Source organism: Equus asinus, chromosome 7 (genome assembly GCF_041296235.1).
Source record: "Equus asinus isolate D_3611 breed Donkey chromosome 7, EquAss-T2T_v2, whole genome shotgun sequence".
Taxonomy (NCBI): Eukaryota; Metazoa; Chordata; class Mammalia; order Perissodactyla; family Equidae; genus Equus; species Equus asinus.
In genome coordinates, this window is record NC_091796.1 from 53,546,306 (window position 1) to 53,560,961 (window position 14,656).

Below are 14,656 nucleotides of genomic sequence, written 5' to 3' on the forward strand. Positions count from 1 at the left end.
TCAGTTTCTTTAGAAGATATTCAGATTATCCATTTCTTCTTGGGGGAGCTTTGTTAATTTGTGTCTTTCATCACAAGAATTGTTCTATTTTATCTAAGTTATTGTATCTCTGGGAATCAATTTTTTCATCATATGCCCCTATTGTCCTTGTTATGTTTGTGGTGTCTCTAGCAATGGACCCCTTTCATTCCTAATGTTAGTAGTTTGCATAGTCTTTTTTCTTGGTTAGTTTGGCTAGAGATTTATAAATACTACTCGTCTTTTCAAGGAATCAGCTTTTGGTTTCGTTGTTTTCTCTATTATTTTTCTGTTCTCAAATTTATTGATTTTCATTCTTATCTTTATTATTTCCTTCCTTTATTTGCTTTGCATTTAATTTGCTCCTCTTTTTCTAGATTCTTAAGCTGAAAGCTTAGGTTATTGATTTTAAATCTTTGTTCTTTTCTAATCTAAGCATTCAGTTTTGTAAATTTTCCTCTAAGTACTGACTACGTTCCACAAATTTTTATATGTTGTGTTTTCATTCAGTTCAAAATATTTTGTAATTTCCCTTGAAATTGCCTCTTTGGCATATGGTTTACTTAGAAGTGTGTTGTTTAATTTCTAAATATTTGAGACTTTTCCTGATATCTTTCTATTGTTTTCTTGTTTAATTCTGTCCTGGTCAGATAATATACTATGTGTGTGTGTGGGGGGGGGGGTGTACCAACTGGTTTCTTCTATTGTTTTAAAATATATATAACATAAAATTTACATTTTAAACATTTTTTTTTCCTGACGAAGATTAGCCCTGAGCTAACATTAGTGCCAATGTTCCTCCACTTTATATGTGGGTCGCTGCAACAGCATGGTTGATGAGTGGCACAGGTCTGTGCCTGGGATCTGAACCTGCAAACCTGGGCCACCAAAGCAGAGTGCACCACACTTAATCACCAATCACAAGCCTGCCCCTACATTTTAAACATTTTTTTAAATTCTTGTATACTTTTATTTTGTATTTTTGTGTAAGTTACCATATACATATAATAGATTAGTATAGTCGTAAGTTTACATAGAATATAAATAAGTAAAAGTATAAATGTTAGGGATTTGTGTTCTGAAATATTTTCCTGAGAGGGTTGTATGATCAAAAAGATTTGGGACCGCTGCTCTAAATAATAGACTTTTACCTCTATTTCTTGATTTATCAACTTTAGATAATATCTATTGACTTTCCACTTTTAAAAATGAGTATTTAGCCTTCTTACGCTACAATCATCTCGTTCTTTTCCAATGTTTGATAGTTGTATTATTAATTTTACTTCTTCTGTTGCTTAACTTAATAACTTGACAACTCTTTCTCATTTCATCCACTTTTTTTTAAATTGAGTTCATAATAGTTTACATCAATGTGAGATTTCACTTGTACCTATTTCTTGTCCGTCACCACATAAGTGCTCCCCTTCACTCCCTGTGCCCATGCCTTACTCCCCTTCCCCTGCATTTTTAAACGTTTTTAAGTGTGCAATTCGGTGTTAAGTACATTCACAATGTTGTGTAACTATCACCACTATATATTTCTAGAAGCTTTTCATCATCCCAAATAGAAACTCTGCATCCATTAAATAATAACTCTCCCTTCCCCTCGGTCTCTTGTAAGTTCTATTCTACTTCCTGTCTCTGTGAATTCGCTATTCTATGTATGTTTTTAATTCTTTAAATTTGTTAAGACTTGTTTTATGGTCCAGACTGTGATCTATCTTGGTAAATGTTCCACGTACGTTTGAAAAACTTATGTATTCTGCTGATGGTGGAATATTCTATAAATGTAAATATGGTCAAGTTGGTTGATAGTATTGTTCTCTTATACCCTATTGATTTTTTATTAAATCATTCTATCGATTTCTGAGAAACAAGTGTTGATGTGTCCATATATAACTGTGGATTTTCCCTTTAGTTTTATTAGTTTGTGCATCATATATTTTGAAGCCGTATTGTTAGGTGCCCATACATTTAGGGTTGTTACATCTTTTCGTGAGTTACCCATTTTTAATTATGTAATGCCTCTCTTTATCCATGCTAATACTTCTTTTTCCAAATCTTCTTCAATATAAGTTCTCTGGATTCATGAACTGGAAGTATTTCATCTCACACTCCCCAGTCACATATCTTAATCTAATTTTGTCAGAAAACTAAAGTAGTTGACATGTTTCTAAAAACAGAATTATTTGGCTTACAGAACAAGTTGAGAGCTGGGTAGTGACTGAAACGTATGCCCTTCAAATACAAGGCAATCTCACATTAGCAAAAGAGAAAGCCTTCTATGGTGGTTAGTTGAAATAGTAGATTGAATGAAATTTGAAATCCTGTGTGGACCCCTCTGTTGTGCTTTTTCTTACATTTTGGGACCTCTAGCCTGTTTTCTTGTCCCATACTTCCCCAAAACTAATATTCTAGTAAACATCAGTGGGGCTGAGCATCAGAGTGACCCCTAATACCACAGTACACACACTCCCACTCCCTAAATGCCAGCCTAAATTCCTGAGGGAGACAGGATCGACTTGATATCTATTTCTGGATCTCAGAATAGTGGAGAATTTTGTTAGGTTGTTTTTAGTCCTAACAAGACAGTATGAGCCATCATAGCTTGCTGTGTCAATGGTGGAGGAAACAGTATCCCTTGCCACCTATTCATGACTGCTTTTTCCCATGAGACTTAAAAAAACCCAAAAAAACTACAAACCAGAAAACAGCTCTTACTGCCTAAAGAAATGGAAAATTATTTTTGTTGTGATTTGGCAGAAAAGTTAAATGATGAAAATGGGGAATATCCTTTCTGAGTCTCAAATTTCTCATCTGGAATATGATGATTATGATAATGCCTCCCTCAGATGGTTGTTGTGAGAAGTAAGTAAGATATACAATTGATAAGAAATAATTTAGTAAGCTGTAAAACTCTAAGTAAACGTTAGTTATTAATATTGCTTTTTATATGCACCAATAAGATTTATCTCCTTATTAATTTAGTCTTAATTGGAAAAGATACTTTCATTTAGCTTATATTTCTTTCAGATTCCTTCTTTACTTTATGAAGAGAAGCAGTTGGCATTTCAGCAAAAATTTTTTCTTTCAGTTTCATTAAGATATAATTGACATACAGCACTGTATAAGTTTAAGGTGTACGGCATAATGATTTGACTTATATATATTGCGAGCAAATTATTTTTTAAAAGTCCTTTATCCTTTATATAAATTCCTCTGCTTTCTATTTTCAGCAAGATGATTCAATCTACCCACATTATTTTCAATGAAGTCATGTGCATTTAAAGGTATTTTAAGAATACAAAATATTTCCATGAATATACATGGTACATCTTAGTTTTTAAAGACTAAATTTGAAAAGCTAAAAATCTTTCCTCAGATGTTTCTAAAATATATTGCCCCTCAATACCAGTATTCAAGTTCTCAGAATTCATATTCAATCATCACTACAGCTCAAGATATATATCTTCTGTTTCAGATAAGGCTAGTTGGAATATAGTCTTACCGTGTAATCCAGCTCTTTAGTCTATGCAAAGAATAGTTTCAGAATCTCTGCACATATAGTATATGTATTTTTTGAAATATGTAGGTTGACAAAAATAAAGTACAATAAATTATACTTTACATAATTTATTTAGCACAAATTATACTGAATGTTTTTACATTATTCAGAATAATTTAAAGATTTTAGTGTTTTTCCACATCATCTTTTTGAACATCATGTATTGACATGAACATGACTGTTCATGGAAGCTATAGGAAAGACTGTGGAAAGCATAACCTGGACAATTGAAAAAAACTCAATTTCTCCAAATCACTTGCCTTTTTGGAATTTGTTTTGATTGAGATTTCCTTTGCAAATATAAAGTATAGAAAATTTTCAATTATTTGATTATCTCAATTGCTTGTACTCTAAATAAACTTGAGTTTTATGCATTTTTCACTGAACAGGGAAGTGGGAGAGGGAGAATGCATTCATGATGACTAAGAACTGGCATTCGTGAAAGAGAAAAAGACAATCATTTATAAGTGTATTGTTCACTTCATATTCAGTTTCTCACTATTAAAATCTAATGACCAGATTTTTAAATCAAAGCATTCCAAAAGATTAAAACTTTTAATTAAACACACTTTTTGTAGTTTTTCATAGTTGAGACAAATATACATATTTCACTAAGATATTTATTTTAAATTCTATAAATTATATGGAATAAAATGTCAGAGAAAGGTGTTGGATGAATGTAATAATTAAAGCTAATATTTATAATTTTAATGAATATTTATATTTATCAGTGCTTATTAAACCCTTACTATGTGCCTTGCATGTTCTAGAATTTTATCTGATTATCTCATTATAATTTATCATAAATCTCTGACATATCTCTGTTTTACAGATAAAGACATTGAGCCTCAGAATATAAATTAATTAATACATGTCAGGAAGCTAGTATACTACAGAAACATAATTTCAAACAAGGTCTCTGACTTCATAGTCTGTGAATTTGCATGTGTTTATATGTATTTGTGTGTATCTGTCTTAATACACAAGTAAAGACCCTGTACTATTTTCACTTGTATTCCAGGAGGAAGCTGGGAAAACTTTCCTTTCTCTAGTATCTAGTATAAGAGATCAAAGATTTATATAAAACATATGGTGTGTATAGTCACATTGTGCATCTCCTAAGTATACTTATGTTCTTACAGTTCTTTTGTCTCCTTGAAGGAATATTGTTATCTGATCTTTTGATAGTACTGTGTTATCATCTAACATTATAAAAGTATGAAAAAAAAAGTGAAATTCCAAACCATCTCTGAGTGGCTAAGAAATTAAGTTTCAACATGCTGTAAAACATACTAAATAACTCACAAATAGCAGTTTTAAATACGTTTTTGAAAAAAAATTAATAGACTTTATTTTTCAGGACAGTTTTAGGTTCACAGCAAAGTTGAGTGGAAAGTACAGGAAGCGGCCATACATCCCTGCCCCTGATACTCAGAGACTTCCCCACTGTCAACATCCTGCACCTAAGTGATATGTTTGTTACAATCGGTGAACCAACATTGACACACCATTATCACCTAAAGTCCATAGTTTACCTTAAGGTTCACTCTTGCTGTTGTACATTCTATGGGTTTGGACAAATGTATAATTATATGTATCCACCATTACAGTGTCATACAGAATAGCTTCACTGCCCTAACAATCCTCTGTGCTTTGCCGATTCATCCCTCTCTCCCCCATAACTCTTGACAACCACTGATATTTTACTGTCTCCATTGTTTTGCCTTTTCCTAAATGTCATAGAGTTGGAATCATACAGGATGTAGCCTTTTCAAATTGGCTCCTTTCATCTAGTAATATGCACTTCAGTATCCTTCATGTCTTTCCGTGGCTTGAGAGCTCATTTCTTTTTAGTGCTAAATAATATTCCATTGTCTGAGTATACCACAGTTTATCTACTCACCCACTGAAGGACATATTGGTTGCTTCCAAGTTTTGGAAATTATGAATAAAGCTGCCATAAACATCTACGTGAAGGTTTTCATGTGGACATAAGTGTTCAACTCCTTTGGGTAAATACCAAGGAGTGTGATTGCTGGATTATATGTTAAGAGTATGTTTAGTTTTGTAAGAAACTTCCAAACTGTCTTCCAAAGTGGCTGATCATTTTACATTCCCACCAGCAATGAATGAGTTCCTGTTGCTCCACATCCTCACCAGCATTTGGTGTTGTCAGTGTTCCAGATTTTGGCCTTTCTAACAGGTATGTAGTGGTATCTCATTGTTTCTTTAATTTTCAATTCCCTAAGGACATATGATATTGAGCATCTTTTCATACGCTTATTTGCCATCTGTATATCTTTTTTGGTGAGGTGTCTGTTAAGGTCTTTTGCCCATTTTTTAATCTGATTGTCCATTTTCTTATTGTTTAGTTTTAAGTGTTCTTTGTATATTTTGAATAACAGTCTTTTATCAGATATTTTGCAAAATATGTGCAAATATTTCAACTGTTCTGTGACACGTCTGCTCATTCTGTTGACATTGTCTCTCTCAGGGTAGAAATTTTTAATCTTAATGAAGTCCAACTTATCAATTATTCATTTCATGGATCATGTCTTTGGTGTCAAATCTAAAAAGTCATCACCATATCCATGATCATGGGTTTTCTCCTTGTTATCTTCCAGCAGTTTTCTAGTTTGCATTTTACATTGAGGTCTGTGATCCATTTTGACTTAATTTTTGTGAAGAGTGTAAGGTCTGTGTCCGGATTCATTTTTTTTTTTTTAAAGATTTTATTTTTCTCCTTGTTCTCCCCAAAGCCCCCCGGTACATAGTTGTATATTTCGTTGTGGGTCCTTCTAGTTGTGGCATGTGGGACGCTGCCTCAGCGTGGTTTGATGAGCAGTGCCATGTCTGCGCCCAGGATTCGAACCAACGAAACACTGGGCCGCCTGCACTGGAGCGCGCGAACTTAACCACTCAGCCACGGGGCCAGCCCCCCAGATTCATTTTTTTGCATGTGGACATACACTTATTCCAGTATCATTTGTTGAAAAAACTATTGCTCCATTATATTGCTTTTGCTCCTTTGTCAAAGATCAGTTGACTGTATTTATGGGAGTCTATTTCTGGGCTCTCTATTTTGTTCCATTGATCTATTTGTCTATTCTTCCACCAATACCAAACTGTCTTAATTATTTCAGCTTTATAGTAAGTTTTCATGGGCTTTAGACCATTTACATTTAATGTAATTATTGTTATTTTAGGACTTAAATGTGCCATTTTATTTTTTGCTTTGTGTTTATTCTCTCCCTTTTTTGCTTCTCTGTGTTCTTTTTCCTGCTTTCCAATGGGTTATGTGAGCATTTTTTACAATTCCATTGTTATGATCTGTTGTATGTTTGCATAGCTCTCTTTGTATAGCTTTTTTAGTGATTGCTCTAAGTATTACATTTTATATATGTTCAACTTATCACAGTTTACTGGTGTTGACAATTATTAGTCTAAATAAAGTGTAGAAACCATGTTTGTCTCATATCCCTTTACCCATCCCTGTTTTTAATATAATTGTCTTAAATATTTCCTCTACATACATTTAGAACCACATCAGGGAGTGAGACATCATCCTGAGTGGGCCTGACCAAATCAGAGGAACGTTTAAAACAAGATGAAGCATTAGAGACCATACTCCCACTGGTCTATTGCCTATAGGGCCCTCTGGGACCTAAAAGTGGTCCCAGATCAACAGCTAGCAAGAAAACAGGGATCTCTGTCATATAACTGCAAGGAAGTGAATTCTGCCAACAACCTGAATGGTCTTAGAAGAGGACCCCCCGGCCTCAGATGAGAATCATAGCCCCAGCCAACACCCCACCTCATTTCAGCCTGGTGAGGCCCTGAGCAGAGGAACCAGCTAAACTGTACCTGGACTCCTAACCCACAGAAACTGTGAGATAAGTTCGGTGTTGCTTTAAACTCCTAAATTTGTACCAGTTTGTTACACAGCAATAGAAAACTAATGCACATTCTTGCTTTTGTGCTTCGTTAGGTGGAACTAGAGCAGCTTTGAGTCTAGGGCTAACTTCGTCCCACTACTGAGGCAAAACTTTCTGTCCTATATTCTGTAAATGATGAGGTTTTCCACTCTAGCTATGGGAACAAAAACCATTTCCATCCATGGATTAACTCCAGGAATTATTCCTTTTAATCCTTTTGGTTATTCTTTCCCCAGCCTCAGGTAGTTTCTTTATGGGTACGTGTTAATCAATATTCAGCTGAAGACTCCAGGTGATCTTTTAAGGTCTCTGGAGTTCTTTCTCTTTGTAGATCTAGTACTTTTCTTTGTAGACAATAGGCACCCGGGCCTGCTGAGACTCCCAATTCCATCTCCTCAACTCAGGGACACCAGTGGGCCCTGCCTGGGTTCCTTCTCCCTGAACCACGGCCAGGAAGCTCTCTCTAGGTAAGTTGGGACAATCACGGGGCCCATCTTACTTGTTTCCCATCTTGCATCCATCCCTGTCCTTTGCTACTTCTGCATAATATCTTGAAACCATCATTTCATATATTTTGTCCGGTTTTCCAGTTGGATCAGGTGAGAGAATAAATTCAGTTCCTGTTACTCCATCTTGGCTAAAAGCAAAATTCCAGTGCCACACTGTGTACTTTTATATATTAATATCTTTGCTTATAGAGTTCTCTCTTCTAGATTATCCACTTGGTGGACTCCTTTTTATCATCCCAATGACATGTCAAACGTTATCTCCTCTATACAGCCTAATCACAACATCCAGGGAGAAATAACTATTCACTCCTTTGTGCTCCTATGAGTCTTATTGTATCATATTTCTACCCTAAGATGCATCATGTTATATCCCAATTGCTTGATTAGGTGTCTGACTTTCCTGTTGGGATGTGAAAGGAAATGGTTTTCATTCAATTGACATCGCCTAAATCCCAAAAAAAATTAGACCTATGCTAGGATTGGGGCTACAATGGTGAAAAGATATGTTTCCTACCATTAATGAATTCATAGCCTAGGGAGGGGGCATCCTTTTAGGCAAATAAGCAATCACAGTGCCATAAGAGAGCAGTATGTACAAGATGCTGTGTACTGTGTGTAGGAAGAAACATCACAAAACAGAGAAGTCTGCCCAAGCATCACAGGAGTGTTATTCCTTCATCTGAAACTTGAAGCCTAAGTAGGAATCTATAAGGCAAAAGGCTGGTTAAAAGAAATTCTACACTGAGTAAACAATGGGTCAAAAAACAGGGAGATGTAGAGAACGTGATGTGTTTGGGTGAGTGCAAATAGTTTTAGCATGGCTATTTCAATGCTGTTTTATTTATTTATTTGCATTTGTAAATATTGAGAAAAAGTAAACCAAAGTCACTTTATCCCTCAATATTTATTGAGTGCCTATTCTATGTTATGCTCTGGTAGATTCTTGGGCTGTAGCAATAAGCAAAAAGCAGTCCAATCCCTGCTCCTAGACAGCTAAGGGCCAACATCAATTGCTGTATTACTAAATACATAAAGTGTATGTAGAATAAAATAGCATCTAATTATCTTATAAAGGCAGGCCAAGTAGTTCTTATGACGCAAAGACATGAAGCAGAAATTCCAGGTTGAATTTTTTCAACACTCTGTTAGGCCACTTCTCATCCCTAGTGCCCTTGGCAACTGCCCTGTGCTCAGGGAATATGAACTAATGCTAATATTAGCTTCATCAGCACATAGGAATGAAGGACAGAAGGAAGGAAGGAAGAAAAGAGGAAGGAAGGCAAGTCTGCTGCCCCCAAAGGCAATTAAAAACATTTTTTCTACCTCCTGTTTTTGTATTATCCATGCTACTCTTTTTATTAGTCCATTATATTTAGCTTATTAAATCTTGGCCTAGAGTGATTTTGAAAAAATTATGTTTCATATTGCTGACTTCCTCTTCTATCTATAGTGACCTGTATTCATGGAAAGTGGTTTTCTCATAGGAAGTTATTTGCAATTTCGATAAGCAACATGGCTTAGTCAATCTAACACACGCAAATCTGGAAGAATAAGGGGCTGGGGGAGGGGGTGTTACGGATGAAAGAATCTGTTGGATCTTGCCACTAAAGAATTGCTGTTTTCTGAGCATTGCAGGTGTGTTTCAAATAGATCTCAGGAGGAGTTTGTCTATCATTCTCAGGAGGAGAGGGAGAAGAGTTTGGTAGTAACTTTCTGCCATGATCTCACTGAGATGCTTTTTTTTTTTTTGGTCTAACGTATTCTTCCTCAAAAGGGAAGAATCCAGGCCTGATGCAGTGTGAGAGAAGGGGTTAGTCTGTTTTATAAACTGTTAGAGAGATTTTAAAAAATAGGCAATCTAATTGACTCATACATGGCTCACAGCCATATAAATGCTTGCAAAATTGCTTCTTGCGCAGGAGTAGTGACCACAGAGAAGCAGAAGTTAAATGAAAGCAAGTGAGATGAGAACTCTTAGGAAATCTTTAACAAGGCTTTAAAACTTTTGTTAAACTTTTTGTTGAACCCTGTGTAGAACTCTCCTTTGAAAAATTAAACGCATTTCAATGAGCATACTGTAAGAAAAATCCACATACTTTGCTAATAAAATAATACCTCTTTGGTGTTAAATTTTTTTCTACAAATACATTGTCTTTCAGAACCAACTGCTGAGGAGAAACAATTTTTTTTTCAAGAAGAACTGTGGCTACATCGTTACTAGGAGATTTGTAATCTGCTTTAAACATGTTACTAAAATAGAAGTTGACATTACTGAATTTACTGTTTACATTTAATTAAAGGCATTGCTTAAAATAAAATATATTTGGGTGTTTATTTAAGCTATCAACAACATACACACATATAACTTTCTCTACATGCACTTCTAACAAAAATTTTCTTTCATTATCTTCTTCAAGACTCTCTGCCTTTACATTTATTGGCTTTATCTGTGACTGTTTCCTTTTTTCTGCTTATGCTCTGCTGAAACTTGCCTCATACCATCAACTCAGCATCATTTGTTTTTTGCTTGTCAATCATACTCCAAAAAGTTCTCTCATCTGTTTGCGCTTTCCTTTTACTGGTTAATTAAATGTAATCAGCTGAAACATAATACAATTCATTCTTTACAGTTTTCTATATATAAAATCATGCTGTCTGCTAACAGTGAGAGTTTTACTTCTTCCTTGCCAATTTGGATTCCTTTTATTTCTTTTTCTTGCCTAATTGTTCTGGCCAAAAACTCCAGTACTATACTGAATAAGAGTGGCAAGAGTGGGCACACTAGTTTTGTTCCTGTTCTCAGAGGGATTACTTTCAGTCTTTCCCCATTGAGTATGATGTTGGCTGTGGATTTGTCACATATGGCCTTTATTATGTTGAGGTACTTTCCTTCTGTACCCATTTAATTGAGAGTTTTTATCATAAATGGATGTTGTATCATGTCAAATGCTTTCCCTGCATCTGTTGAGATGATCTTGTGGTTTTTATTCCTCATTTTGTTAATGTGGTGTATCTCATTGATTGATTTGTGGATGTTGAACCACCTCTAAATCCCTGGTATAAATCCCACTTGATTGTAATATATTGCTGTATTCGGTTTGCCAATATTTTGCTGTGGATTCTCGCATCTATGTTCATCAGTGATAATGGTCTGTAATTTTCCTTCTTTGTGTTGTCCTTGTCTGGCTTTGGGATCAGTGTGATGTTTGCCTCATAGAATGAGTTAAGAAGTGTTCCATCTTCTTCAATTTTTTGGAGTAGTTTGAGAAGGATAGGTATTAAATCTTCTTTGAATGTTTGGTAGAATTCTCCAGAGAAGCCACTGGTCCTGGACCTTTATTATTTGGGAGGTTTTTGATTACTGTTTCAACCTCTTTATTTGTGATTGGTCTATTTAGATTCTCTATTTCTTCTTGCTTCAGTTTTGGGAGGTTGTATGAGTCTAAGAATTTATCCATTTCTTTTAGATTGTCCAATTTGTTGTCATATGCCTTTTCATAGAATTCTATTATAGTCCTTTGTATTTTTTTGGTATCTGTTGTAATTTCTCCTCTTTCATTTCTAATTTTATTTATTGAGACTTCTCTTTTTATTAGTGAGTCTGGCTAAGGGTTTGTCAATTTTATTTACCTTCTCAAAGAACCAACTGTTAGTTTCATTGATCCTTTCTACTGTATTTTGGTTTCACTTTCATTTATTTCTGTTCTACTTTTTATGATTTCTCTCCTTCTGCTGACTTTGGGCTTTGTTTGTTCTTCTTTTTCTAATTCTGTTGGATGTAGTTTAAGATTGCTTACTTGAGATTTTTCTCGTTTGTTAAGGTGGGCCTGTATTGCTATGCATTTCCCTCTTAGGACTGCTTTTGCTGCATCTCATATGAGTTGGTATGGTGTATTTTCATTTTCATTTGACTCCAGATATTTTTTATTTCTCCTTTAATTTATTTAGTGATTCGTTAGTTGTTCAGTACCATGTTGTTTAGTCTCCACATATTTGTCAGTTTCCCAGCTTTTTTTCTTATAGTTGATTTCTAGTTTCATAGCATTACGGTCAAAAAAGATGCTTGATATGATTTCAATCTTCTTATATTTATTGAGCCTCGCCTTGTTTCCCAACATATGGTCTACCCTTGAGAATGTTCCATGTGCACTTGAGAAGAATGTGTATTCTGGTTTTTGGACAGAATGTTCTATATGTATCTATTAAGTCCATCTGGTGTAGCTTTTTATTTAATTCCACTATTTCCTTGTTGACTTTCTGTCTGGATGATCTATCCATTGATGTAAGTGGGGTGTTGAGGTCCCCTACTGTTATTGTGTTGCTGTTAATATCTCCTTTTAGGTCTGTTAATAGTTGCTTTATGTACTTTGGTGTTCCTGTTTTAGGTGCATATATATTTATAAGTGTTATGTCCTTTTGGTGGAGTGTCCCTTTTATCATTATATACTGCCCCTCTTTGTCTCTCACTGCCTGTTTTATCTTGAAGTCTACTTTGTCTTAAATATTTAAGTATGGCAACACCTGCTTTCTTTTGTTTGCCATTAGCTTGGAGTATTGTCTTCTCTCCCTTCACTCTGAGCCTGTGTTTGTCTTTAGAGTTGAGATATGTTTCCTGGAGGCAGCATGTTGTTGGGTCTTGTTTTTTAATCCATCCAGTCATTCTGTGTCTTTTGATTAAAGAATTCAGTCCACTTACACTTAGAGTTTTTATTGATATATGAGGGCTTAATGCTGCCTTTTTATCATTCATTTTCTGGTTGTTCTGTATTTCCCTTGTGATTGTTGTTATTTTTGATGCTTTCCTTCCCTTTATCTTTGCTGTTATAATTGTTTGCTAATCTGTTCTGATAGAGAGCTGAAATTTTCTGATTTTCTCTATTTGTCTCCTTGCTTAAGACTTTGTAAACCCTTTTTTTTCTCCTCAGGTATGAGGTCCTTCTTGATCATTTCTTGTAGAGGGGGCTCTTGTGGTGATGAATTCCCTCAGCTTTTGTTTATCTGGGAAAGTTTTATTTCTCCATCATATCTGAAGGATAGTTTTACTGGATAGAGAATTCTTGGCTGAAAGTTTTTGTCTTTCAGAATTTTGAATATGTCATTCCACTCTCTCCTAGCCCGTAAGGTTTCTGTTGATAAATCCATTGAAAGCCTGATAGGGATTCCTTTTGCAGGTTATTTTCTTCTGCCTTGTTGCCCTTAATATTTTTTCTTTGTCATTGACTTTTGCCAGTTCTACTACTATATGCCTTGAAGAAGGTCTTTTTACCTTGATGTAATTAGGAGTTCTGCTAGCTTCATTTACATGTAATTCCAGCTCCTTCTGCAGGTTTAGGGAATTCTCAGGTATTATTTCTTTGAACAAGCTCTCTGTTCCTTTTTCCATCTCTCCTCCCTCTGGAATACCTATTATCTTTATGTTGCATTACCTGAGTTGAATATTTCTCAGAGAATTTCTTCATTTCTTTTTAGTCTTAGTTCTCTTTCCTCCATCTGCAGCATTTCTATATTTCTCTCCTCTAAATTACTGATTCTGTCCTTTATAATATCAGCTCTATTTTCTAAGGATTCCAGGTTATCCTTTATCTCATTCATTATGTTTTTCATCTCCAACATTTCCGATTTTTTTTAATAGTTTCAATCTTTTGTGAAGAATTCCCTGTGTTCATTAATTTTATTCCTGAGATCATTAAACTGTCAGTTTTCTTGCAACTCATTGAGTTTCTTTATAATAGCTATTTTGAATTCTCTGTCATTTAGATTCTAAATTCCTGTGACTTCGGGATTGATTTCTGGGCACTTATCATTTTCCTTCTGGTCTGGAGCATTAATATACCTTCTCATGCTATTTGATGGGGTAGACTTTTGCTGTTGCATAGTGGTAGTATCTGGTCGCAGATTCCACCTGCCACCACTGGGTGACGGGGCAGGAGCTGTGTCTTCTGAGCCCTCTGTGATCCCTGGCTGACATACCTGTCCTTGGGGAGCTGTGCCTATAGGGACTGTCTACCTTTGCCTGCTGGCCTATGCTGCTTTACACATGTATGTGCAGGTGCTCTGGCAGGGATCCCTGTTCTGGCTGACTGGCCAAGTTGGTGTACAAGGTAGGAGGGGGAGAGGGGAGATTTCTTTCATGTGCACAATCCCTTGGGGCCCTGCTCTGCACTTGCTGTCTGCCGACTTGGGCTGCTTAGCTTGGTGTGGATGCCCACCAATTGCTTAGCTGCCTTGGTGTGGAGTGTTCCCGCAGGTTGGGAGTCAACTCTGAGAGGAAGAATGTTCCCATGGAGGAACGTTCTCCTCTGAGAGTCACACTCTGGCCACTGCACAAGGTCCTGTGCCCTAGATCACTGTTGCTCAGGGAACGAGAGGAGATCTCCTTACCTCCTTCCACTGCCTCCCCTCGGGTTCCAACACCCCCACCTTCAGACATATGGCTGTGTGGATCTCTCAGACATCTATTGTGCTGTGTGAATGTTCTCTGTTGGTTTATGAATGTCCTTTTCATTGTATCTTGGGCGGGGTGGGGGAGACTAAGGGAAGAGTTCACTCTACCACGATGCTGACGTAAATGCTCCTTGTTAGTTTTCTGTTTGTTTGTTTGTTTTGGTGAGGAAAATCGGCTCTGAGCT

At 35.8% G+C, this 14,656-nt stretch overlaps 1 long non-coding RNA gene across 1 annotated transcript in view; it reads left to right on the forward strand.

Moving 5' to 3' along the window:
- Positions 1-10,336, forward strand: part of LOC123287086 (uncharacterized) — a 30,178-nt gene extending 19,842 nt beyond the window's left edge. Inside the window, exons 2-4 of the long non-coding RNA XR_011504514.1 lie at positions 5,707-5,786; positions 7,871-7,985; positions 10,187-10,336. This is a non-coding gene — a long non-coding RNA (uncharacterized lncRNA). The remainder of the gene's footprint in view (positions 1-5,706; positions 5,787-7,870; positions 7,986-10,186) is intronic.
- Positions 10,337-14,656: the final 4,320 nt, after the last annotated feature.